This window comes from Carassius auratus, unplaced genomic scaffold (assembly GCF_003368295.1).
Source record: "Carassius auratus strain Wakin unplaced genomic scaffold, ASM336829v1 scaf_tig00035666, whole genome shotgun sequence".
NCBI classification, from domain to species: domain Eukaryota; kingdom Metazoa; phylum Chordata; class Actinopteri; order Cypriniformes; family Cyprinidae; genus Carassius; species Carassius auratus.
Genome location: NW_020526253.1, coordinates 2,379 through 27,065, shown reverse-complemented (window position 1 = coordinate 27,065; position 24,687 = coordinate 2,379). Strand labels below are relative to the sequence as shown.

Here is a 24,687-nt window from a genome sequence, read left to right as displayed (position 1 = left end):
CAATTTTTACTAATTACATAATAATCTTGCAACAAAAAAAAGAGTAAATAAAAAAAAAAAAAAAAGAGTAAATGCCCAATCTTTGAATCTTAGGAGGTATGGACCTGTTTAGTGCTTGGATGGGAGACCGCCTCGGAATACCAGTTGCTGTAATATTTTTGGAAATTTGTACTAATTATATAATTATCTTGAAACAAAAAGAGTCAATGCCCAATCTTTGAATCTTAGCAGCTATGGACCTGTTTAGTGTTTGGATGGGAGACCGCCTCGGAAAACCAGGTGCTCTAATATTATTGGAAATTTATTACTAATTATATAATAATCTTAAAAAAAAAAAAAAAAAAAAAAAAACAGAGTCAATGCCCGATCTCTGAATCTTAGCAGGTATTGGCCTGTTTAGTGCTTGGATGGGAGACCGCCTCGGAATACCAGGTGCTGTAAGCTTTTGGGTTTCATTCCTACTTAATGTATGGGCGATTTGATTGGCTGATCTTTAAATACTCCTCTCTTTGCAGCAGCCTTCGCTTGCGACCATAACAACCTGGCTATGCCTGATCTCGTCTGCTCTCGGAAGCTAAGCAGGTTGGGCCTGGTTGGTACTTAGATGGGAGATCGCCTGGGAATACCAGGTGCTTTAAGCTTTAGGGTTTTCTTTCCTACTTATATAATGTACCGGCGATTAGATTGGCTGATCTTTAAATAGCTCTCTCTTTGCAGCAGTCTTCGCTTATGGCCATACCACCCTGGCTATGCCAGATCATGTCTGAGCTCGGAAGCTAAGCAGGTTTGGGGCCTGGTTAGTACTCGGATGGGGGACTGCCTAGTAATACCAGGTGCTGTAAGATTTTTGGAAATTTTTCACAAATTATATAATAATCTTGCAAGAAAAAAAGAAAAAGAGTCAATGCCCAATATCTGAATCTTAGCAGGTATGGGCCTGGTTAGTAATTGGATGGGAGAACCCCTGGTAATACCAGTTGCTTTAAGATTTTTGCAAATTTTTCACAAATTATATAATAATCTTGAAAAAAAAAAAGTCAATGCCCGAAATTTTTTACAAATTATATAATAATCTTGCAAGAAAAAAAAAAAAGAGTCAATGCCCAATATCTGAATCTTAGCAGGTGTGGGCCTGGTTAGTAATTGGATGGGAGACCCCCTGGTAATACCAGTTGCTTTAAGATTTTTGCAAATTTTTCACAAATTATATAATAATCTTGAAAAAAAAAAAGTCAACGCCCGATCTCTGAATAATAGCAGGTTTTGACTGGTTAGTACTTGGATTGGAGACGGCCGGGAAATACCAGTTGCTGTAATATTTTTGGCAATTCTTACTAATTACATAATAATCTTGCAACAAAAAAAAAAAAAGAGTAAATGCCCAATCTTTGAATCTTAGGAGGTATGGACCTGTTTAGTGCTTGGATGGGAGACCGCCTCGGAATACCAGTTGCTGTAATATTTTTGGAAATTTGTACTAATTATATAATTATCTTGAAACAAAAAGAGTCAATGCCCAATCTTTGAATCTTAGCAGCTATGGACCTGTTTAGTGTTTGGATGGGAGACCGCCTCGGAAAACCAGGTGCTCTAATATTATTGGAAATTTATTACTAATTATATAATAATCTTAAAAAAAAAAAAAAAAAAAAAAAAAACAGAGTCAATGCCCGATCTCTGAATCTTAGCAGGTATTGGCCTGGTTAGTGCTTGGATGGGAGACCACCTCGGAATACCAGGTGCTGTAAGCTTTTGGGTTTTCATTCCTACTTATATAATGTACCGGCGATTAGATTGGCTGATCTTTAAATAGTCCTCTCTTTGCAGCATCCTTCGCTTGCGACCATAACAACCTGGCTATGCCTGATCTCGTCTGCTCTCGGAAGCTAAGCAGGTTTGGGCCTGGTTGGTACTTAGATGGGAGATCGCCTGGGAATACCAGGTGCTTTAAGCTTTAGGGTTTTCTTTCCTACTTATATAATGTACCGGCGATTAGATTGGCTGATCTTTAAATAGCTCTCTCTTTGCAGCAGTCTTCGCTTATGGCCATACCACCCTGGCTATGCCAGATCATGTCTGAGCTCGGAAGCTAAGCAGGTTTGGGCCTGGTTAGTACTCGGATGGGGGACTGCCTAGTAATACCAGGTGCTGTAAGATTTTTGCAAGTTTTTCACAAAGTATATAATAATCTTGAAAAAAAAAAAAAAAGTCAATGCCCGATCTCTGAATAATAGCAGGTTTTGACTGGTTTAGTACTTGGATGGGAGACGGCCTGGAAATACCAGTTGCTGTAATATTTTTGGCAATTTTTACTAATTATATAATAATCTTGCAACAAAAAAAAAAAAAAGAGTAAATGCCCAATCTTTGAATCTTAGCAGCTATGGACCTGTTTAGTGTTTGGATGGGAGACCGCCTCGGAAAACCAGGTGCTCTAATATTATTGGAAATTTATTACTAATTATATAATAATCTTAAAAAAAAAAAAAAAAAAAAAAACAGAGTCAATGCCCGATCTCTGAATCTTAGCAGGTATTGGCCTGTTTAGTGCTTGGATGGGAGACCGCCTCGGAATACCAGGTGCTGTAAGCTTTTGGGTTTTCATTCCTACTTAATGTATGGGCGATTTGATTGGCTGATCTTTAAATACTCCTCTCTTTGCAGCAGCCTTCGCTTGCGACCATAACAACCTGGCTATGCCTGATCTCGTCTGCTCTCGGAAGCTAAGCAGGTTTGGGCCTGGTTGGTACTTAGATGGGAGATCGCCTGGGAATACCAGGTGCTTTAAGCTTTAGGGTTTTCTTTCCTACTTATATAATGTACCGGCGATTAGATTGGCTGATCTTTAAATAGCTCTCTCTTTGCAGCAGTCTTCGCTTATGGCCATACCACCCTGGCTATGCCAGATCATGTCTGAGCTCGGAAGCTAAGCAGGTTTGGGCCTGGTTAGTACTCGGATGGGGGACTGCCTAGTAATACCAGGTGCTGTAAGATTTTTGGAAATTTTTCACAAATTATATAATAATCTTGCAAGAAAAAAAGAAAAGAGTCAATGCCCAATATCTGAATCTTAGCAGGTATGGGCCTGGTTAGTAATTGGATGGGAGAACCCCTGGTAATACCAGTTGCTTTAAGATTTTTGCAAATTTTTCACAAATTATATAATAATCTTGAAAAAAAAAAAAGTCAATGCCCGAAATTTTTTACAAATTATATAATAATCTTGCAAGAAAAAAAAAAAAGAGTCAATGCCCAATATCTGAATCTTAGCAGGTGTGGGCCTGGTTAGTAATTGGATGGGAGACCCCCTGGTAATACCAGTTGCTTTAAGATTTTTGCAAATTTTTCACAAATTATATAATAATCTTGAAAAAAAAAAAGTCAACGCCCGATCTCTGAATAATAGCAGGTTTTGACTGGTTAGTACTTGGATTGGAGACGGCCGGGAAATACCAGTTGCTGTAATATTTTTGGCAATTCTTACTAATTACATAATAATCTTGCAACAAAAAAAAAAAAAGAGTAAATGCCCAATCTTTGAATCTTAGGAGGTATGGACCTGTTTAGTGCTTGGATGGGAGACCGCCTCGGAATACCAGTTGCTGTAATATTTTTGGAAATTTGTACTAATTATATAATTATCTTGAAACAAAAAGAGTCAATGCCCAATCTTTGAATCTTAGCAGCTATGGACCTGTTTAGTGTTTGGATGGGAGACCGCCTCGGAAAACCAGGTGCTCTAATATTATTGGAAATTTATTACTAATTATATAATAATCTTAAAAAAAAAAAAAAAAAAAAAAAAAAAAAAAAAAAAAAAAAAAAACAGAGTCAATGCCCGATCTCTGAATCTTAGCAGGTATTGGCCTGGTTAGTGCTTGGATGGGAGACCACCTCGGAATACCAGGTGCTGTAAGCTTTTGGGTTTTCATTCCTACTTATATAATGTACCGGCGATTAGATTGGCTGATCTTTAAATAGTCCTCTCTTTGCAGCATCCTTCGCTTGCGACCATAACAACCTGGCTATGCCTGATCTCGTCTGCTCTCGGAAGCTAAGCAGGTTTGGGCCTGGTTGGTACTTAGATGGGAGATCGCCTGGGAATACCAGGTGCTTTAAGCTTTAGGGTTTTCTTTCCTACTTATATAATGTACCGGCGATTAGATTGGCTGATCTTTAAATAGCTCTCTCTTTGCAGCAGTCTTCGCTTATGGCCATACCACCCTGGCTATGCCAGATCATGTCTGAGCTCGGAAGCTAAGCAGGTTTGGGCCTGGTTAGTACTCGGATGGGGGACTGCCTAGTAATACCAGGTGCTGTAAGATTTTTGCAAGTTTTTCACAAAGTATATAATAATCTTGAAAAAAAAAAAAAAAGTCAATGCCCGATCTCTGAATAATAGCAGGTTTTGACTGGTTAGTACTTGGATGGGAGACGGCCTGGAAATACCAGTTGCTGTAATATTTTTGGCAATTTTTACTAATTATATAATAATCTTGCAAAAAAAAAAAAAAAAGAGTCAATGCCCAATCTTTGAATCTTAGCAGCTATGGACCTGTTTAGTGTTTGGATGGGAGACCGCCTTGGAATACCAGGTGCTCTAATATTATTGGAAATTTATTACTAATTATATAATAATCTTAAAAAAAGAGTCAATGCCCGATCTCTGAATCTTAGCAGGTATTGGCCTGGTTAGTGCTTGGATGGGAGACCGCCTCGGAATACCAGGTGCTGTAAGCTTTTGGGTTTTCATTCCTACTTAATGTATGGGCAATTTGATTGGCTGATCTTTAAATAGTCCTCTCTTTGCAGCAGCCTTCGCTTGCGACCATAACAACCTGGCTATGCCTGATCTCGTCTGCTCTCGGAAGCTAAGCAGGTTTGGGCCTGGTTGGTACTAAGATGGGAGACCACCTGGGAATACCAGGTGCTTTAAGCTTTAGGGTTTTCTTTCCTATTTATATAATGTACCGGCGATTAGATTGGGTGATCTTTAAATAGCTCTCTCTTTGCAGCAGTCTTCGCTTATGGCCATACCACCCTGGCTATGCCAGATCATGTCTGAGCTCGGAAGCTAAGCAGGTTTGGGCCTGGTTAGTACTCAGATGGGGGACTGCCTAGTAATACCAGGTGCTGTAAGATTTTTGCACATTTTTCACAAATTATATAATAATCTCGAAAAAAAAAAAGTCAATGCCCGAAATTTTTCACAAATTATATAATAATCTTGCAAGAAAAAAAGAAAAGAGTCAATGCCCAATATCTGAATCTTAGCAGGTATGGGCCTGGTTAGTAATTGGATGGGAGACCCCCTGGTAATACCAGTTGCTTTAAGATTTTTGCAAATTTTTCACAAATTATATAATAATCTTGAAAAAAAACAAAAAGTCAATGCCCGATCTCTGAATAATAGCAGGTTTTGACTGGTTAGTACTTGGATGGGAGACGGCCTGGAAATACCAGTTGCTGTAATATTTTTGGCAATTTTTACTAATTATATAATAATCTTGCAAAAAAATAAAAAAGAGTCAATGCCCAATCTTTGAATCTTAGCAGCTATGGACCTGTTTAGTGTTTGGATGGGAGACCGCCTTGGAATACCAGGTGCTCTAATATTATTGGAAATTTATTACTAATTATATAATAATCTTAAAAAAGAGTCAATGCCCGATCTCTGAATCTTAGCAGGTATTGGCCTGGTTAGTGCTTGGATGGGAGACCGCCTCGGAATACCAGGTGCTTTAAGCTTTAGAGTTTTCTTTCCTACTTATATAATGTACCGGCGATTAGATTGGCTGATCTTTAAATAGCTCTCTCTTTGCAGCAGTCTTCGCTTATGGCCATACCACCCTGGCTATGCCAGATAATGTCTGAGCTCGGAAGCTAAGCAGGTTTGGGCCTGGTTAGTACTTGAATGGGGGCCTGCCTTTTAATACCAGGTGCAGTAAGATTTTTGGAAATTTTTCACAAATTCTATAATAGTCTTGCAAGAAAAAAAGAAAAGAGTCAATGCCCAATATCTGAATCTTAGCAGGAATGGGCCTGGTTAGTTATTGGATAGGAGACCCTCTGGTAATACCAGTTGCTTTAAGATTTTTGCAAATTTTTCACAAATTATATAATAATCTTGAAAAAAAAAAAAAGTCAATGCCCGATCTCTGAATAGTAGCAGGTTTTGCCTGGTTAGTACTTGGATGGGAGACGTTCTGGAAATACCAGTTGCTGTAATATTTTTGGCAATTATATAATAATAATAATCTTGCAAAAAAAAAAGAGTCAATGCCCAATCTTTGAATCTTAGCAGCTATGAACCTGTTTAGTGTTTGGATGGGAGACCGCCTTGGAATACCAGGTGCTCTAATATTATTGGAAATTTATTACTAATTATATAATAATCTTAAAAAAAAAAAAAAAAAAAAACAGAGTCAATGCCCGATCTCTGAATCTTAGCAGGTATTGGCCTGGTTAGTGCTTGGATGGGAGACCGCCTTGGAATACCAGGTGCTCTAATATTATTGGAAATTTATTACTAATTATATAATAATCTTAAAAAAAAAAAAAAAAAAAAAAAGAGTCAATGCCCGATCTCTGAATCTTAGCAGGTATTGGCCTGGTTAGTGCTTGGATGGGAGACCGCCTCGGAATACCAGGTGCTGTAAGCTTTTGGGTTTTCATTCCTACTTAATGTATGGGCGATTTGATTGGCTGATCTTTAAATAGTCCTCTCTTTGCAGCAGCCTTCTCTTGCGACCATAACAACCTGGCTATGCCTGATCTCGTCTGCTCTCGGAAGCTAAGCAGGTTTGGGCCTGGTTGGTACTTAGATGGGAGATCGCCTGGGAATACCAGGTGCTTTAAGCTTTAGGGTTTTCTTTCCTACTTATATAATGTACCGGCGATTAGATTGGCTGATCTTTAAATAGCTCTCTCTTTGCAGCAGTCTTCGCTTATGGCCATACCACCCTGGCTATGCCAGATCATGTCTGAGCTCGGAAGCTAAGCAGGTTTGGGCCTGGTTAGTACTCGGATGGGGGACTGCCTAGTAATACCAGGTGCTGTAATATTTTTGGAAATTTTTCACAAATTACATAATAATCTTGCAAGAAAAAAAAGAAAAGAGTCAATGCCCAATATCTTAATCTTAGCAGGTATGGGCCTGGTTAGTAATTGGATGGGAGACCCCCTGGTAATACCAGTTGCTTTAAGATTTTTGCACATTTTTCACAAATTATATAATAATCTTGAAAAAAAAACAAGTCAATGCCCGAAATTTTTCACAAATTATATAATAATCTTGCAAGAAAAAAAGAAAAGAGTCAATGCCCAATATCTGAATCTTAGCAGGTATGGGCCTGGTTAGTAATTGGATGGGAGACCCCCTGGTAATACCAGTTGCTTTAAGATTTTTGGAAATTTTTCACAAATTATATAATAATCTTGAAAAAAAAACAAAAAGTCAATGCCCGATCTCTGAATAATAGCAGGTTTTGACTGGTTAGTACTTGGATGGGAGACGGCCTGGAAATATCAGTTGCTGTAATATTTTTGGCAATTTTTACTAATTATATAATAATCTTGCAAAAAAATAAAAAAGAGTCAATGCCCAATCTTTGAATCTTAGCAGCTATGGACCTGTTTAGTGTTTGGATGGGAGATATTAAAAAAAAATAGTCAATGCCCAATCTTTGAATCTTAGCAGCTATGGACCTGTTTAGTGTTTGGATGGGAGACCGCCTTGGAATACCAGGTGCTCTAATATTATTGGAAATTTATTACTAATTATATAATAATCTTAAAAAAGAGTCAATGCCCGATCTCTGAATCTTAGCAGGTATTGGCCTGGTTATTGCTTGGATGGGAGACCGCCTCGGAATACCAGGTGCTTTAAGCTTTAGGGTTTTCTTTCCTACTTATATAATGTACCGGCGATTAGATTGGCTGATCTTTAAATAGCTCTCTCTTTGCAGCAGTCTTCGCTTATGGCCATACCACCCTGGCTATGCCAGATCATGTCTGAGCTCGGAAGCTAAGCAGGTTTGGGCCTGGTTAGTACTCGGATGGGGGACTGCCTAGTAATACCAGGTGCTGTAAGATTTTTGCAAATTTTTCACAAAGTATATAATAATCTTGAAAAAAAAAAAAAAGTCAATGCCCGATCTCTGAATAATAGCTGGTTTTGACTGGTTAGTACTTGGATGGGAGACGGCCTGGATATACCAGCTGCTGTAATATTTTTGGCAATTTTTACTAATTATATAATAATCTTGCAAAAAAAAAAAAAAAAAAAGAGTCAATGCCCAATCTTTCAATCTTAGCAGCTATGGACCTGTTTAGTGTTTGGATGGGAGACCGCCTTGGAATACCAGGTGCTCTAATATTATTGTAAATTTATTACTAATTATATAATAATCTTAAAAAAAAGAGTCAATGCCCGATCTCTGAATCTTAGCAGGTATTGGCCTGGTTAGTGCTTGGATGGGAGACCGCCTCGGAATACCAGGTGCTGTAAGCTTTTGGGTTTTCATTCCTACTTAATGTATGGGCAATTTGATTGGCTGATCTTTAAATAGTCCTCTCTTTGCAGCAGCCTTCGCTTGCGACCATAACAACCTGGCTATGCCTGATCTCGTCTGCTCTCGGAAGCTAAGCAGGTTTGGGCCTGGTTGGTACTAAGATGGGAGACCACCTAGGAATACCAGGTGCTTTAAGCTTTAGGGTTTTCTTTCCTACTTATATAATGTACCGGCGATTAGATTGGCTGATCTTTAAATAGCTCTCTCTTTGCAGCAGTCTTCGCTTATGGCCATACCACCCTGGCTATGCCAGATAATGTCTGAGCTCGGAAGCTAAGCAGGTTTGGGCCTGGTTAGTACTTGAATGGGGGACTGCCTAGTAATACCATGTGCTGTAAGATTTTTGGAAATTTTTCACAAATTCTATAATAATCTTGCAAGAAAAAAAGAAAAGAGTCAATGCCCAATATCTGAATCTTAGCAGGTATGGGCCTGGTTAGTTATTGGATGGGAGACCCTCTGGTAATACCAGTTGCTTTAAGATTTTTGCTAATTTTTCACAAATTATATAATAATCTTGAAAAAAAAAAAAAAAGTCAATGCCCGATCTCTGAATAGTAGCAGGTTTTGCCTGGTTAGTACTTGGATGGGAGACGGTCTGGAAATACCAGTTGCTGTAATATTTTGGCAATTTGTACTAATTATATAATAATCTTGCAAAAAAAAAGAGTCTATGCCCAATCTTTGAATCTTAGCAGCTATGGACCTGTTTAGTGTTTGGATGGGAGACCGCCTTGGAATACCAGGTGCTCTAATATTATTGGAAATTTATTACTAATTATATAATAATCTTAAAAAAAGAGTCAATGCCCGATCTCTGAATAATAGCAGGTTTTGACTGGTTAGTACTTGGATGGGAGACGGCCTGGAAATACCAGTTGCTGTAATATTTTTGCCAATTTTTACTAATTATATAATAATCTTGCAAAAAAAAAAAAGAGTCAATGCCCAATCTTTGAATCTTAGCAGGTATTGGCCTGGTTAGTGCTTGGATGGGAGACCGCCTCGGAATACCAGGTGCTGTTAGCTTTTGGGTTTTCATTCCTACTTAATGTATGGGCGATTTGATTGGCTGATCTTTAAATAGTCCTCTCTTTGCAGCAGCCTTCGCTTGCGACCATAACAACCTGGCTATGCCTGATCTCGTCTGCTCTCGGAAGCTAAGCAGGTTTGGGCCTGGTTGGTACTTAGATGGGAGACCGCCTGGGAATACCAGGTGCTTTAAGCTTTAGGGTTTTCTTTCCTACTTATATCATGTACCGGCGATTAGATTGGCAGATCTTTAAATAGCTCTCTCTTTGCAGCAGTCTTCGCTTACAGCCATACCAGCCTGGCGGCGCCAGTGAGCCAACAGGAAGTGATAGTCTTGCAGCACAGAGAGAAATGCTCAATCCTGTTTGTTTAATTGAATTGTTTGGTTCTAAATATTTTGGCTTTCAGATTTTTGCTTGGGACATTAGTTGCTGGATAGTCAGTGTTGACCTCCATAAATCCCCCTGGCAGCTTAGGCTGTCTTGGGGACTTTTTTTGACGTTTTTTGACTTATTTTTCCTTGTAGCATGCTGCAGAAGCACAGCATGGCTGCAGATAAAGAAAGAGAACAAACCATGATGAGAAAAGGTAGCAATGGGAGGAATGAAGAGGAGGAGCAAAGAAGAGGTAAAGTCAAACAAGCAGAGATCCAAAAGCAACAAGAGATAAGTAAAGTCACAGGGAATTTGTGGGAAGAGGGAGAAGAAAATAGCAGAGGAGTGCAAGGGAAATCAAAATGGAAGTACAGCAAAGAGCTGACTGTGGAGGTAGAGGTGGATGGAACAGAAAAGATTTCAATGATGGATTTGCTGAAGGAAGTAAAGAAGGAGTGTGGAGAAGTGATTGGCTGCAGGGTGAGAGGTGAAAGGGTCTATGAGCTCACAATGAAAGATGAAGAGGCAAAGAGGAAACTAATGGATGGAGTGAGAGTGAAAGGAATGATGGTGCATGCCAGGGATATAATAAATAATGATATGGTGGTGTCCTTTATCAATTTGCCTGTGTACTTAGAGGATGAGAAGATACTCGCCAAGCTACAGGAGTGGGGAGTACGACCACTTTCAACAATCAAACGCCGGGTGTGGCCTGGAACGGATACAGTTGATGGGACACGTTTCTTAAAAGTTCGCTTCACGGAACAGGTACGTTCACTACCATACTCCACAAAATTTGAGACTCTGAGAGGCACCGAATTTTTTCGTGTCATCCATGATAGACAAATACGTGTTTGTAGACTTTGCATCAAGCCAGGGCACATAATCAGAGAGTGCCCTGAATTAAAGTGCTTCAAGTGCAATGGTGGAGGACATTATGCAAGAGATTGTGAAGAATGGATGGGATTAGAGAGAGAGAGAGTGGATAGTCAAAAATATGATAAAAGGAGGAATAGTGTTCTAACAGAGGTGCAAGATGAGGGAACAACTGATGTGGTGAGCGGTGGAGAGAAAGACGGAGCTGAAGATAGTGAAAGAAGAAGCAAAATGGAATGGCGAGACAGACCTGAAAGCTACAGTGAAGCAGAAGATGGGGAGGAGGAGATGGAGCAGTCGGAAGAGATCGAGGAAGAGGAGGAGACAGATGAAAGTAATGTGAAAGAAAGAGGTAAAGAAGAGGAAAAGAAAAATACTGCACAAGAACTGATAGAAAGCAGAGGTGGAAAAAAGAGAGACAGAGAAAGTAAAGAGGGACTGAAAACAAAGATTAAAAGACTGAGTGCAAAGAGGAAGTCTGAGATGGACGGAGAACAGGTTGAGCAGATAAAAGAACCACGAGCGGTTATGTGACAAAACTGGGGTGTCGAAGTTGAGACCGAGGAGAAATGGGGGAAATTGTTTTTGTTTGGAACTTCGGGAAAAAGAAAATAACTGATATTTGTTTAATTAATTTTGTTCTGAGTCATGCCAGACTAGTAGTAGTTCTAAGAAGGAACTATAAATATTTTGAAGGGAGAAAAATAAAAGTAAAAGATCAATGTCAATGATACAAAGAGGGTTGATTTGTAAGTATGACGATAAAGAAGGGAAAGAGTTATTTTTTGACTATGAATAGGTTCATAAATCAAAAGGTGGGGGAAGAAATATGTTTCAATTGGTAAAGAGTTATAATCTGGTTGAGAATGGCTGATGTCAATTGAGTAATTGTAAACATATATGTGTGTGTACTTTATTTATGTTCTTTCTTTTTATTGCTGTATGATTATGCAAAATTAAGTAGATCAGTTGAAAAATGATTCATACAAATGTATTGAAATGTAAGTAAATTGGATGGAATAATGCAATTGAAAAACTGTGAATTGAAAGTTAAATAAAAAGATTTAAAAAAAAAAAAGTCGATACCCGATCTCTGAATTATAGCAGGTTTTGCCTGGTTACTACTTGGATGGGAGACGGCCTGGAAATACCAGTTGCTGTAATATTTTTGGCAATTTTTACTAATTACATAATAATCTTGCAAAAAAAAAAGAGTCAATGCCCAATTTTTGAATCTTAGGAGGTATGGACCTGTTTAGTGCTTGGATGGGAGACCCCCTGGTAATACCAGTTGCTTTAAGATTTTTGGAAATTTTTCACAAATTATATAATAATCTTGAAAAAAAAAAAAGAGTCAATGCCCATTCTTTGAATCTTAGCAGTTATGGACCTGTTTAGTGTTTGGATGGGAGACCGCCTCGGAATACCAGGTGCTCTAATATTATTGGAAATTTATTACTAATTATATAATAATCTTAAAAAAAAAAGAGTCAATGCCCGATCTCTTAATCTTAGCAGGTATTGGCCTGGTTAGTGCTTGGATGGGAGACCGCCTCGGAATACCAGGTGCTGTAAGATTTTGGGTTTTCATTCCTACTTATATAATGTATGGGCGATTTGATTGGGTGATCTTTAAATAGTCCTCTCTTTGCAGTATCCTTCGCCTGCGACCGTAACAACCTGGCTATGCCTGATCTCGTCTGCTTTCGGAAGGTAAGCAGGTTTGGTCCTGGTTGGTACTTAGATGGGAGACCGCCTGGGAATACCAGGTGCTTTAAGCTTTAGGGTTTTCTTTCCTACTTATATAATGTACCGGCGATTAGATTGGCTGATCTTTAAATAGCTCTCTCTTTACAGCAGTCTTCGCTTATGGCCATACCACCCTGGCTATGCCAGATCATGTCTGAGTTCGGAAGCTAAGCAGGTTTGGGACTGGTTAATAATTGGATGGGAGACCCCCTGGTAATACCAGTTGCTTTAAGATTTTTGGAAATTTTTCACAAATTATATAATAATCTTGCAAGAAAAAAAGAAAAGAGTCAATGCCCGATCTCTGAATAATAGCAGGTTTTGCCTGGTTAGTACTTGGATGGGAGACGGCCTGGAAATACCAGTTGCTGTAATATTTTTGCCAATTTTTACTAATTATATAATAATCTTGCAAAAAAAAAAAAGAGTCAATGCCCAATCTTTGAATCTTAGCAGTTAAGGACCAGTTTAGTGTTTGGATGGGAGACCGCCTCGGAATACCAGGTGCTCTAATATTATTGGAAATTTATTACTAATTATATAATAATCTTAAAAAAAAAAAAAAAAAAAAAAAAAAAAAAAAAAAGTGTCAATGCCCGATCTCTTAATCTTAGCAGGTATTGGCCTGGTTAGTGCTTGGATGGGAGACCGCCTAGGAATACCAGGTGCTGTAAGCTTTTGGGTTTTCATTCCTACTTATATAATGTATGGGCGATTTGATTGGCTGATCTTTAAATAGCTCTCTCTTTGCAGCAGTCTTCGCTTATGGCCATACCACCCTGGCTATTCCAGATCATGCCTGAGCTCGGAAGCTAAGCAGGTTTGGGACTGGTTAGTAATTGGATGGGAGACCCCCTGGTAATACCAATTGCTTTAAGATTTTTTGGAAATTTTTCACAAATTATATAATAATCTTGCAAGAAAAAAAGAAAAGAGTCAATGCCCAATATCTGAATCTTAGTAGTCCTAGCATAGGTTTTTGTGCATATAACTTCTAACACATTAAAAACTGTCTTACAGCATTGCATAAAACATTGTGTTTCATAAGGCATAAGCATCTTTCAGTTTGGCAAGATTTGCACTGAATACTGAATGAAACAGCTTTCTCTAATAGAGAGAAAAGCTTTTGAGCAGATTTGGGCTTGATTTCACTTCATTTGAACAGAAGCACTATTTCAACATTACTGGACTCAGAAAGTTGTAAACTGACAATCTTGATCATTGAAGTCCTAACATAAGTTTTTGTGCATATGACTTCTAACACATTAAAAACTGTCTTACAGCATTCCAGAAAACATTGTATTTCATAAGGCATAAGCATCTTTCAGTTTGGCAAGATTTGCACTGAATACTGAATGAAACAGCTTTCTCTAATAGAGAGAAAAGCTTTTGAGCAGATTTGGGCTTGATTTCAATTCATTTGAACAGAAGCACTATTTCAACATTACTGGACTCAGAAAGCTGTAAACTGACAATCTTGATCACTGAAGTCCTAACATAAGTTTTTGTGCATATAACTTCTAACACATTAAAAACTGTCTTACAGCATTGCAGAAAACATTGTATTTCATAAGGCATAAGCATCTTTCAGTTTGGCAAGATTTGCACTGAATACTGAATGAAACTGCTTTCTCTAATAGAGAGAAAAGCTTTTGAGCAGATTTGGGCTTGATTTCACTTCATTTGAACAGAGGCACTATTTCAACATTACTGGACTCAGAAACATGTAAACTGACAATCTTGAGCATTGTAGTCCTAGCATAAGTTTTTGTGCATATAACTTCTAACACATTAAAAACTGTCCTACAGCATTGCAGAAAACATTGTATTTCATAAGGCATAAGCATCTTTCAGTTTGGCAAGATTTGCACTGAATATTGAATGAAACAGTTTTCTCTATTAGAGAGACAAGCTTTTGAGCAGATTTGGGCTTGATTTCACTTCATTTGAACAGAAGCACTATTTCAACATTACTGGACTCAGAAACATGTAAACTGACAATCTTGATCATTGAAGTCCTAACATAAGTTTTTGTGCATATAACTTCTAACACATTAAAAACTGTCTTACAGCATTGCAGAAAACATTGTATTTCATAAGGCATAAGCATCTTTCAGTTTGGCAAGATTTGTACTGAATACTGAATGAAACAGCTTTCTGTAATATAGAGAAAAGCTTTTGAGCAGATTTGGGCTTGATTTCACTACATTTGAACAGAAGCACTATTTCAACATTACTGGACTCAGAAACATGTAAACTGACAATCTTGAGCATTGTAGTCCTAGCATAAGTTTTTGTGCATATAACTTCTAACACATTAAAAACTGTCTTACAGCATTGCAGAAAACATTGTATTTCATAAGGCATAAGCATCTTTCAGTTTGGCAAGATTTGCACTGAATACTGAATGAAACAGCTTTCTCTAATACAGAGAAAAGCTTTTGAGCAGATTTGGGCTTGATTTCACTTCATTTGAACAGAAGCACTATTTCAACATTACTGGACTCAGAAACATGTAAACTGACAATCTTGAGCATTGTAGTCCTAGCATAAGTTTTTGTGCATATAACTTCAAACACATTAAAAACTGTCTTACAGCATTGCAGAAAACATTGTATTTCATAAGGCATAAGCATCTTTCAGTTGTGGAAGATTTTTATTAGTAAAGTTTCAATTAATCAAGTATATAATCAATGTGAATCTAGCCATTTTGTTTTAAAGTTATTATTCTATTAAACTCTTATAGGCCTAAAATCTAATAGAAGGTTGCCTACGCCCTGGAATGTACAGAGCTAATGAAAAGCATATGGTCAGACATACATTAAGGGCCTCCCCTCCCTTTGTTATTTATGAAAAGTATAGTCTAAAGGAAAAGTTTTACTATGTGGAACCGCCCCATATAGTGTATATAAGGAGAAACGAAATACCATTCGAGAGATCCCCTTGCAAGGGGGCTCGGCTTTGTTTTGCTTGAAATAAAGTATTTTCTTCTGAGAGAAAAATCCCTGACTGGGTTTGATTCTTCTGAGAACCGGCAAAAGACACCACAGATTTGGCACCCCAGATGGGACTGGACAAGAGTGGCAGAGTGGACAGCCGCTTTTGAGCTGACCGATGATCAACACAACCGGGTGGCCACCATAAAACAAGGTAAGCATTTTTGCTTATAAAATTTGTTTGTGTTGGTTGAGGTCAGTTCTGAGTGGTAAGGACACTTAAAATCTACTCTTCCAAATTTAGAAAAAATAGGATATCCAAATTGAAAAAGGGGTTTTACTCCTGAAGAAATAACTGCATGCACATATTTGGTTTATTAATAGGAAAGCCTTGTAAGGTAACCTAGATTTAAAACAGAAATAGTGTAGGCAAAAAGACATTGTAAAATCTGTGTTTATTGGATAGCTGTACCAAGTAGGACAGTGATAAACGGATAAGCAGATTAAGGAATCGCGAGGAAAAGTCCCACGGATACCGCTTTGAGAAAGTATAGGTGAAATTCTCGAAGGACAGAAATAGGTGGGCCCTTAAGGAGCTCTAGGAAGAGCTGTGTTTTGTTGTGTGGATGTATCTGTGTCCGGACGAATGAATTTGTGAATGGTGATGAATGTATGAACAAATAAATTCCGTATTGGGTGGGTAAGGGTTGAGCACCGTTCCTGGACCTTCACTTAAGTGTGAACTGGCAGAATTGGACTCAACCCATATCCACTTGAGAGGGATGAATGTATGATGAGCCTTGATAATAAAAGGACAATTAATGACTGATTATCCCTTAGATAAAGGGAAAAAGTATGCAAGCATAAGCACTCTGGCTCAATAAAGAGTGTAGCAAGTGTGAATGGGCTTAGGGAAATAGTATCAATAAAGTTTGAACCGAGATCTATAATAGAGTTTTGCATTTTGGATGTCTGTGTGAAAGGGGAGAACATTTTCTGAGCCCAGTACAGTGGGAGTGAGAGCAAGGGAGGAAGTTCCCACATTAAAGTTTTAATACATGGGTGGACAAAAAAGGAAATAAAAATAAAAATAAAGAATTATTGTTAGAAATAGTTATCTACAAAGTGATAATAAAATAGAGTAAATAAAATAGACAGTTAAATAATAATATAAATTTAAAAAGTGTAAACGCATGAGACAATAAAAAACTAAATTCAAAAGGGTATGACACATAAAAAAGAATAGAAAGTAGGGTGAAATGGGTAAAAAATAGTTAAATTCAGTAAAAGGAAAAGAAGAGATTGTAACCAAGTTACTATATAAAACTAAAAAGTTGATTTTTGGTGGTAATAATATAAATAAAGATATGGCAGCCACACCAGTGGAAATCATTGGATTAAAAAATCCACTGTGTAAAGCGCAAATAGACAAAATCTCAAAAAAATGGCAGAAGAGAACAAAAAATATGACGACAAAATGGCCAAAGGAAGGGACATTTGATGTGGCATTGTGTGAGGAAATGGAAACTCTGATAAAAAATTATAAAACTAAAAGCATCAATATGAAAAAAGAAAAAACAGAAACAAAAAGGGAAAAAGAGAAAGAAATACTTGCGCTGTTTAAAAAAGAAGGTGAAGATATGATGAAGAGTATAAAACAGGCTAGGAAAGTCCTGAAGGAGGCAGAGAAAGATAACATGAGAAAAGAAAAGAAATATGCAGACCCCCCTCCTTATCTGCCTTTAGCAAGAGAATTCCCAATACTCAAGGGAACCATGGAGGTAACAGGAGAACTAGAGTTAGAAGGGCAGTTAGAGATGGATGATAGAGAGGAACCAGCTGTAAAAACACAGAGGCAAACCAGACAGGAAAGTGCAGAAGGTTTGCAACTTGACTGTTACAGACAAGCACGTACAGCGTTAGAAAAAATGAAAGCAAGTCAGGAAGATAAAACCTGGTTTGAGGAAGGATTAGAAAGAAAGCGGAGGGAAGATAGAGATATTATAGCACAAGCACAAGCTTTGGAAGAAGAAATGGAAGAGAAAATTAGAGAATCAGGGAAGAAGATCAGAGAGGTAAATAAGTTGGAGAGAGGAAAGAGTAAGTTGTTCTACGGTAGTGAGGATGAGAATCAGGCAGAGGAGTTATTTGATAACAGTAAATGGGAACAGGGCAGAGATAAAGGGACAATTAGACCACTGGCCGCTCAGCTCCCAATTTTAATCAAGGGTGAGCAGGGACAGTATGTCCCCTGGGCTTCACAGGACCTCGAGGGGCTTGTCACTCGCCTTCCTGATATTCATGAGGGTGCAGGGAAATTCATTAAAGTGTTTGAAGAGGAAACAATGGGAAAGCTATTGGCAGTGGGAGATGTTAAAGCTCTGCTGGCTAAAATTATTGGAGGTGACAAAGATGGATGAAATTCTTCTTACAACAACTCTAAACAGAGCAGTGAACTCTCAGAATATGGATGGGATTGTTTTTGATGCATTCCGCCCAGCAGTATGGCAGGCATTGCGTGCAGAGTATCCGATCAGACTGAATCCTAAATCACTGAAGGGAGAAGGAATTGGAGATTCAGAGAATCCAATAACTTATGTGCAAAAACAGCTGAAAAGGTGGAAACAAGAAACTGGGGGGATCCCGAGGGAGACCCATTAATGTCAACATTGTTTAGACAAGCTGTGATCGATGCTATGCCGCCAGCAGTAAAAAGCAAGCTGGAGGATGTGGTCGGTTTAACTTCTAAAACACACAAAGAGTTTTGTGACCATGTGTCTCATGCAGTGGAACAACAAAGAAAAAATGAACTAAAACTCAAAAGTCAAGAGAAAGAGTTACAACGTAAACTAACTCAATTACAGCTTGAAGAACTCACAAAGAAGAATAAGAAAAATATTAAAGCTTCAGTAACAAATGCGACAGCAGAACAAATGACTTTAATGCCTCCAGTAATTGCTCCACAACCTACTATTCAGTCAAGCCCACTTACAGCAGTCCCTCCAAATGAACACTTGAACTCTGTGCCCATAATAAACGTTTATACTCAACAGCTAGGACAAATGGGATGGAGAAAAAACCCCATACAGCAAAGAGGCAGAGGCAGAGGCAGAGGCAGAGGCAGAGGCAGAGGCAGAGACAGGCCTCCACCATTGTGCTGGGGTTGTGCGCAGCCCGGACACATTAAAGCTGACTGTCCAAATCAGCAATGGCCACAGCAACCTCATGGTGGAAGGGGGATGAGCTGGCAACAGCCTACTCAGGGTCCAGTACAGGGCCCAGTAAACCCTTGGGGAGGTCCCAATCCAGGCTATTAGGGGTGCCCAGAGAATCCTAAAGGGGAGAGTCAGCTTCCAATTTTATCAACAAAAGCTGATCAAGAGCCTATTATGAAGATTAAAATAGAGGGAGGGAATTTTTGGTTGATACGGGGGCAAATTTAACGTGCATTAATTTGAAATATGCTTCACATCTCCCCTTGTCTGGAAAATTTGCAAAGACAATAGGATTCTCGGGAAAAATGCAATTGATTCCCATAACAGCTCCAGTGTGTCTACAAACAAAAATCAAAGTATAACAATGCCCATTCTGGTATCAAATCAAACTCCTATTAATTTGTTAGGAAGAGATGCATTATGTAAATTAGGACTACAAATGTGGTGTTCTCCAGAAGGTATATATATTGATTCAATAGGAACAGAAAAACAAATGATGGTTGCAGAGCCAAAAGCAAATGTTTTTTGGATAGGACAGATAGAACAGGATGTGAGACAGACAGTCAATAAATGGGGAAAGTTTATTGAAGCACAGATACCTGAAGCACAGCTATCAAAGTCAGAATTTCATTGCACAATGATGTATGATCAAGAAAGAGATGAAAATATAGAACAGAAATGGCAAAAAGAAACAAAAGGACAGCAGATTGAGATAGTCTCCCAGTACATCATCATAGGTAAGGAGGGAGCAGCTTTAAACATACCAGAAAGTGAATTTGTCAAAAAATGGTTCAATGTAAATAACTCTGTCCCGCATATTGCAGTATATGTAGGAAGAAATTGGAAAGCAAAAGATTTAGGACCAATGATGAAAAGGGCAGAACAAAGCAAATGGGAATCAACAGAAAACCCATTGATTTTTCATTCAGCTGACAAAAATTACATCAAAATTCTGTGTGCAACCAGTTTGCTGGGAATTCCACAGGAAGTAGTTATCAGCCAAAAGAAAGTAACACAGATGACTACAGCATCTGATTTAATAAACACAAATGAGACTGAATTATTTAAGGAAATGGAGTGTCAGGTAACAACTGAACTATGGTCTCAACATGACACAGATATTGGATTAATAAAATCAGCAAATCCAGTAAGAGTTCAATTTAAACCAAATGCACGTCTGCCTAGAAAAGCACAATATCCTTTAAGGGCAGATGCGGAAGCAGGAATAAAGGACACAATTGAAGGCTTAGTGAAGGCAGGGGTATTGATAGAAACTACTAGTTACTGTAACACTCCAATTATGCCTGTAATCAAATCAGACAAAACCAGATGGCGACTTGTTCATGATTTACGAACAATAAATGAAATAACGGAAGATATGCCAGCTGAGGTACCAAACCCACACACTTTACTGACAAATGTCCCTCCTGATGCCAAATACTTTACTGTAATTGATCTTTGCTCTGCCTACTTCAGTGTACCGCTTGCAGAAGAGAGTAAATATTTGTTTGCATTCACACATGCAAATAAGCAATATACATATTCTAGACTTCCTCAGGGATATAAACATTCACCACATATATTCAACAAGATTCTGAAGGCTGATTTAGAAGACCTTGTAATAGATGGTACACTATTACAATACATGGATGATTTAATTATCTGTTCTACCTCACTAGAACAATGTCACAAAGACTCAATTAAGGTGTTGACAAAATTAGCAAAAGGAGGACACAAGGTGTCTAAAAACAAATTGCAGAATTGCCAGCCTCAAGTGGAATACTTGGGAAGATTAATTGCATTTGGTACACGAGCTATAGCTCCAGCTCAGTTAGAAGGTATAAGTAAAACAACGTTACCTCAGACAGTAGGACAAATGATGACGTTTCTAGGAATGACAGGCTTTAGTGCCGATTGGATAGAGGACTATGCAGTAAAGACAGGGCCTTTGAGAGAAATGATGAAACAAGCAGGATTACAACATTTAAGAAATCCATTAAAATGGAACACAGATGCCTTACTAGCATTTGAAGCAATAAAAAAATTACAACAGGCCCCTGCCCTGGGAATGGCAGAATATGATAAAATGTTTCATCTATATGTGGCAAATAGAGTTGATGGTTATGCATCAGCTGTATTAATGCAAGAAAAAAAAGCCTATAGCATACTACAGCACAAAGTTAGACAATGTAGCCTAGGGATACCCACCATGTTACCAACAGGGTTTAGCTGCAGTGTATTATGCTTATGAAAAAGCATCCACAATAACTATGGGGTATCCAGTAACAATATATACCCATCACAAAGTTGTGGAATTAATAGAACAAGGGAAATTTGTTCTGACACAAGCTCGAATTCTAGCCTATTCCTCATTACTCACATATCCAGATGTTACCATTAAAAGATGCCATACAGTTAATCCGGCTGAATTAATTCCTTTGGCTTTCGAAGGAGAACCTCATGAGTGTGTGAATGAGTCCTTGGCATTTACTAGATTACGACCAGATCTAGAATCAACACCCATTACTGAAGCAGAAGTAACTTACTTTGTAGATGGTTCTAGCTTTAGGGATCACGAAGGAAATCATGCAGGATATTCAGTAGTGAAGAATAACAAAAAAGAATTTGAATCTGTGATATCACAACATTGTGTACAGCCCTGCTCTGCTCAATTAGCAGAATTAAAAGCTCTCACAACTGCATGTCAGTTAGCAAAAGGACAAACTGCTAACATTTTTACAGATTCAGCGTATGCTCATGGTGTATGTCATCTATTCGGAGCAGTGTGGAAACAAAGAGGTTTCAAAAAGAGTGATGGGACTCCCATCCAACATAGTGAACAAATAAGGTAATTGATTTCTGCTATGATGCTACCAAAACGACTAGCAATAATCAAATGTCAAGCACACAAGAAGGGAAATGACTATGTCATCAAAGTAAATAATGCAGCAGATCTAGAAGCTAAAAAAGCTTCAGGGTGTCAGGTAGCAGTATTAGCACCTGTTGTACTTATCGAGCCTCATCCTCAATTGGATGACATTATTCGAATACAACAACAAGCAGGCCCCTATGAACAATCAATGTGGCAACAAAGGGGAGCTAAAAAAGACACATGAAGGACACATTGTTGCACCTACTTCACTATTGAATATTCTTATTACAGATGCACATGGTTTTGATCATTGTGCAAGGGGAGAAGTAGTAAGAAAAATTAAACAGCAAGGATATTGGTCTCCTTATTTATATGCAATGGTGGATGAATTTTTGTCCACATGTGAAGTATGTGCTAAATACAATGTAAGAAAAGGCATGGTGACACCAATAGGCCATATTCCAACACCTGAAGGCCCCTTTAAACATCTTGTATGTGATTATGTGGATATGATAAAGCGTGTACAAGGCAAAAGATACATGCTGGTTATCATAGACAGGTTTAGCAGGTGGGTGAAGGCAGTACCATCCGCGGATCTAGGAGCAGGAACTGTAATTAAATTCCTAACAAGAGAGGTAATTCCTAGATTTGGAATTCCATCAGAAATAAGTTCAGATAATGGGTCGGCATTCATACAAAAAACTGTGAAACAAGTGTTGCAACAATTAAGAATAAAACAGAGACTAGGATGCGTTTATAGACCTCAGTCACAAGGGATAGTGGAGAGGGTTAATGGAGTTATCAAGGCCAAAATAAACAAAATATGTGAAAGTACTAAACTTAATTGGATTGATGCATTACCGCTCGCACTAATGAGCTATCGCATGCAAACTAACAGGAACACGCACTTAACACCGCATGAAATGCTTACGGGCCGACCCATGCCTGTGCCATATTGTAGAGGTCCCTATAAAGGACCGCCTCTAGAACAATTACAAATGGAACTTCGCTCTTATATGAAGAAACTAACTGCCATACATAAAGCTATCTATTTACAGGAAATAAGAAAAGAGCCCAGTGAGGAATCGGAGACGGCCTGTCCAGTTGTTCCAGGGGACCAAGTTTATCTGAGGGTATTCCGGAGAAAATGGAATGAGCCCAGGAGAGAAGGACCCTACACAGTGGTGAGAGCTACTCCAACAGCAGTCCAAGTGGAGGGAAGCACAACCTGGTATCATCTAAACCACTGTACTAGAGTTCCCACAGGAAAGGCAGAAAGAAAGGAAAGCAGACAACTAGACAATGCAGGAGAGAGCAATGAGGAAGAATCAGAGACACATGATGAAGGGCAAACTGACGAGAGCTCTTTCCTCCTGTCAGACAAACTGGAGAGGACAGAGAATAAGTCTGACAACATGTCTGAAGACCATCCTATGCCTAATGCATCTCATAATGCAGACTCAAACTCAACCGATAGAAAGCAACCTGACTTCCCTTCAATTGACTTTACAACCTTTGAACAAAACTGACAATGTGATCAACTCAACAGAACCAACGATAATCAAAAATCGTAGAGACATTGATTATGATGTTCAAGGTGATGAAGACGTAAGTCAAATTGATGCATTATGGGATACAGCCCAAAACAATGAATGGTATAAATGGGCAGCCTTTACAGCTAAAGAAACAGGAAAAGAAAATTGCTTGCTGTGCTCCAAATCTCCATTAAACAAAGTAGTAGCCATACCAAATCCATATGACTACCGAAAATGTGCCCAATTTGGGAGAAACTTTTGTCATTTAACAGAATTTACCAGGCCATATTGTATTGCTGAATGCCTTGGATTTTTAGGAAATCCTAAATTAACAGATTATTTCTTTAGACCACTCTGGGGATCCTGGTGTCAGTATTCAGATATAGGTCAAAATATAAAAATTGAAAAACAAAAAGTAGAGATTCCAAAATGGTATAGCATAGATTATAAACAAGAATATGAGTGTTTCCATAAACCAAAAGGAACCCAAGATGTGGGTAAATTCAAAGGAAGATGTGCTATTATTTGGTATATAGATAAGAAAAATTATTGGAAATCAGGAGTTCCTTCTAGAGCTCCAGAACTTTTAGCATTCGGAACAACTAAAGGAAGTAAGATAGCACCTGAAAAATGTGAAAATCAAACTATAGCCTTACCTCCAATATAAATTTATGAAGATCAATCATTAATAATAGCAGATTTCTTTTGGATCTGTGGAGGGGAAATATTATTGTCTTCTTTACCAGTTGGATGGAAAGGTATATGTGTAAGAGTACGGTTACTTCAAGAAGTTAGCTTGGCACAATGGGGAACAGAACAGAGCACGAACAAGGAAGACAATAGAACTAAAAGAGGATACGAGCCAGACCCAGATGTATATTTAGACTCAATTGGACAGCCAAGAGGAATTCCTAATAAATTCAAGGCAAGAAGTGAAATAAAAGGAGGTTTTGAGTCAATCTTGGTTTGGATCACACCAAACAAAAATACAGAGTGGATTAATTATATCTGTTATAATCAACAAAGATTCATTAATTATACTGATGAGGCCTTAACCTTATTAGGCGACCAAGTGTATGCAACAAGTAGAATGACATGGCAAAATAGACAGGCTCTTAATTGGCTCTTGGCAGACAAGGGAGGAGTTTGTGTTATGTTTGGAGATCAATGTTGTATATTCATCCCAAATAACACCGCCCCTGGAGGAGCTTTCAGTGAAGTTATGACAAAAATTAAAAAATTAAGAAATGAAATTACAACAAATGCCGGAAGAGACCAACACTTTTGGGATTGGATTGATGTGAAATTTGGAGCATGAGGAGCATGGTTTGTTAAACTAGGAATGTTTTTAGGAGTTGCCATATTAATAGGAGGATTATTATTTTGCTGTGTATTACCTTTATTAAGATCATTAATCATCAATGCTACTGTTAAGCAAATGGGAGTGATAAAAGTCCCAAATAATCAACAAAGGATCATTGAAAAGAGTCTGGAGGAATATTATGAAGGATGGCTAAACAAACTA

At 38.3% G+C, this 24,687-nt stretch overlaps 17 pseudogenes; all 17 read left to right on the top strand.

Moving 5' to 3' along the window:
- The first annotated feature begins 523 nt into the window (after positions 1–523).
- Positions 524–641, top strand: LOC113082104 (uncharacterized; annotated as a pseudogene).
- Positions 642–725: 84 nt separating this feature from the next.
- Positions 726–845, top strand: LOC113082109 (uncharacterized; annotated as a pseudogene).
- A 990-nt stretch (positions 846–1,835) lies between these two features.
- LOC113082097 (uncharacterized) lies at positions 1,836–1,954 on the top strand (annotated as a pseudogene).
- Positions 1,955–2,038: 84 nt separating this feature from the next.
- Positions 2,039–2,157, top strand: LOC113082102 (uncharacterized; annotated as a pseudogene).
- Positions 2,158–2,672: 515 nt separating this feature from the next.
- On the top strand, positions 2,673–2,791 carry LOC113082112 (uncharacterized; annotated as a pseudogene).
- An 84-nt stretch (positions 2,792–2,875) lies between these two features.
- On the top strand, positions 2,876–2,994 carry LOC113082101 (uncharacterized; annotated as a pseudogene).
- Positions 2,995–4,003: 1,009 nt separating this feature from the next.
- LOC113082111 (uncharacterized) lies at positions 4,004–4,122 on the top strand (annotated as a pseudogene).
- Positions 4,123–4,206: 84 nt separating this feature from the next.
- LOC113082100 (uncharacterized) lies at positions 4,207–4,325 on the top strand (annotated as a pseudogene).
- Positions 4,326–4,820: 495 nt separating this feature from the next.
- Positions 4,821–4,939, top strand: LOC113082096 (uncharacterized; annotated as a pseudogene).
- Positions 4,940–5,023: 84 nt separating this feature from the next.
- LOC113082103 (uncharacterized) lies at positions 5,024–5,142 on the top strand (annotated as a pseudogene).
- Positions 5,143–6,742: 1,600 nt separating this feature from the next.
- Positions 6,743–6,861, top strand: LOC113082098 (uncharacterized; annotated as a pseudogene).
- An 84-nt stretch (positions 6,862–6,945) lies between these two features.
- Positions 6,946–7,064, top strand: LOC113082105 (uncharacterized; annotated as a pseudogene).
- A 911-nt stretch (positions 7,065–7,975) lies between these two features.
- On the top strand, positions 7,976–8,094 carry LOC113082099 (uncharacterized; annotated as a pseudogene).
- Positions 8,095–8,592: 498 nt separating this feature from the next.
- On the top strand, positions 8,593–8,711 carry LOC113082110 (uncharacterized; annotated as a pseudogene).
- Positions 8,712–9,682: 971 nt separating this feature from the next.
- LOC113082107 (uncharacterized) lies at positions 9,683–9,801 on the top strand (annotated as a pseudogene).
- A 2,919-nt stretch (positions 9,802–12,720) lies between these two features.
- Positions 12,721–12,839, top strand: LOC113082106 (uncharacterized; annotated as a pseudogene).
- Positions 12,840–13,365: 526 nt separating this feature from the next.
- LOC113082108 (uncharacterized) lies at positions 13,366–13,484 on the top strand (annotated as a pseudogene).
- The last annotated feature ends 11,203 nt before the right edge of the window (positions 13,485–24,687 follow it).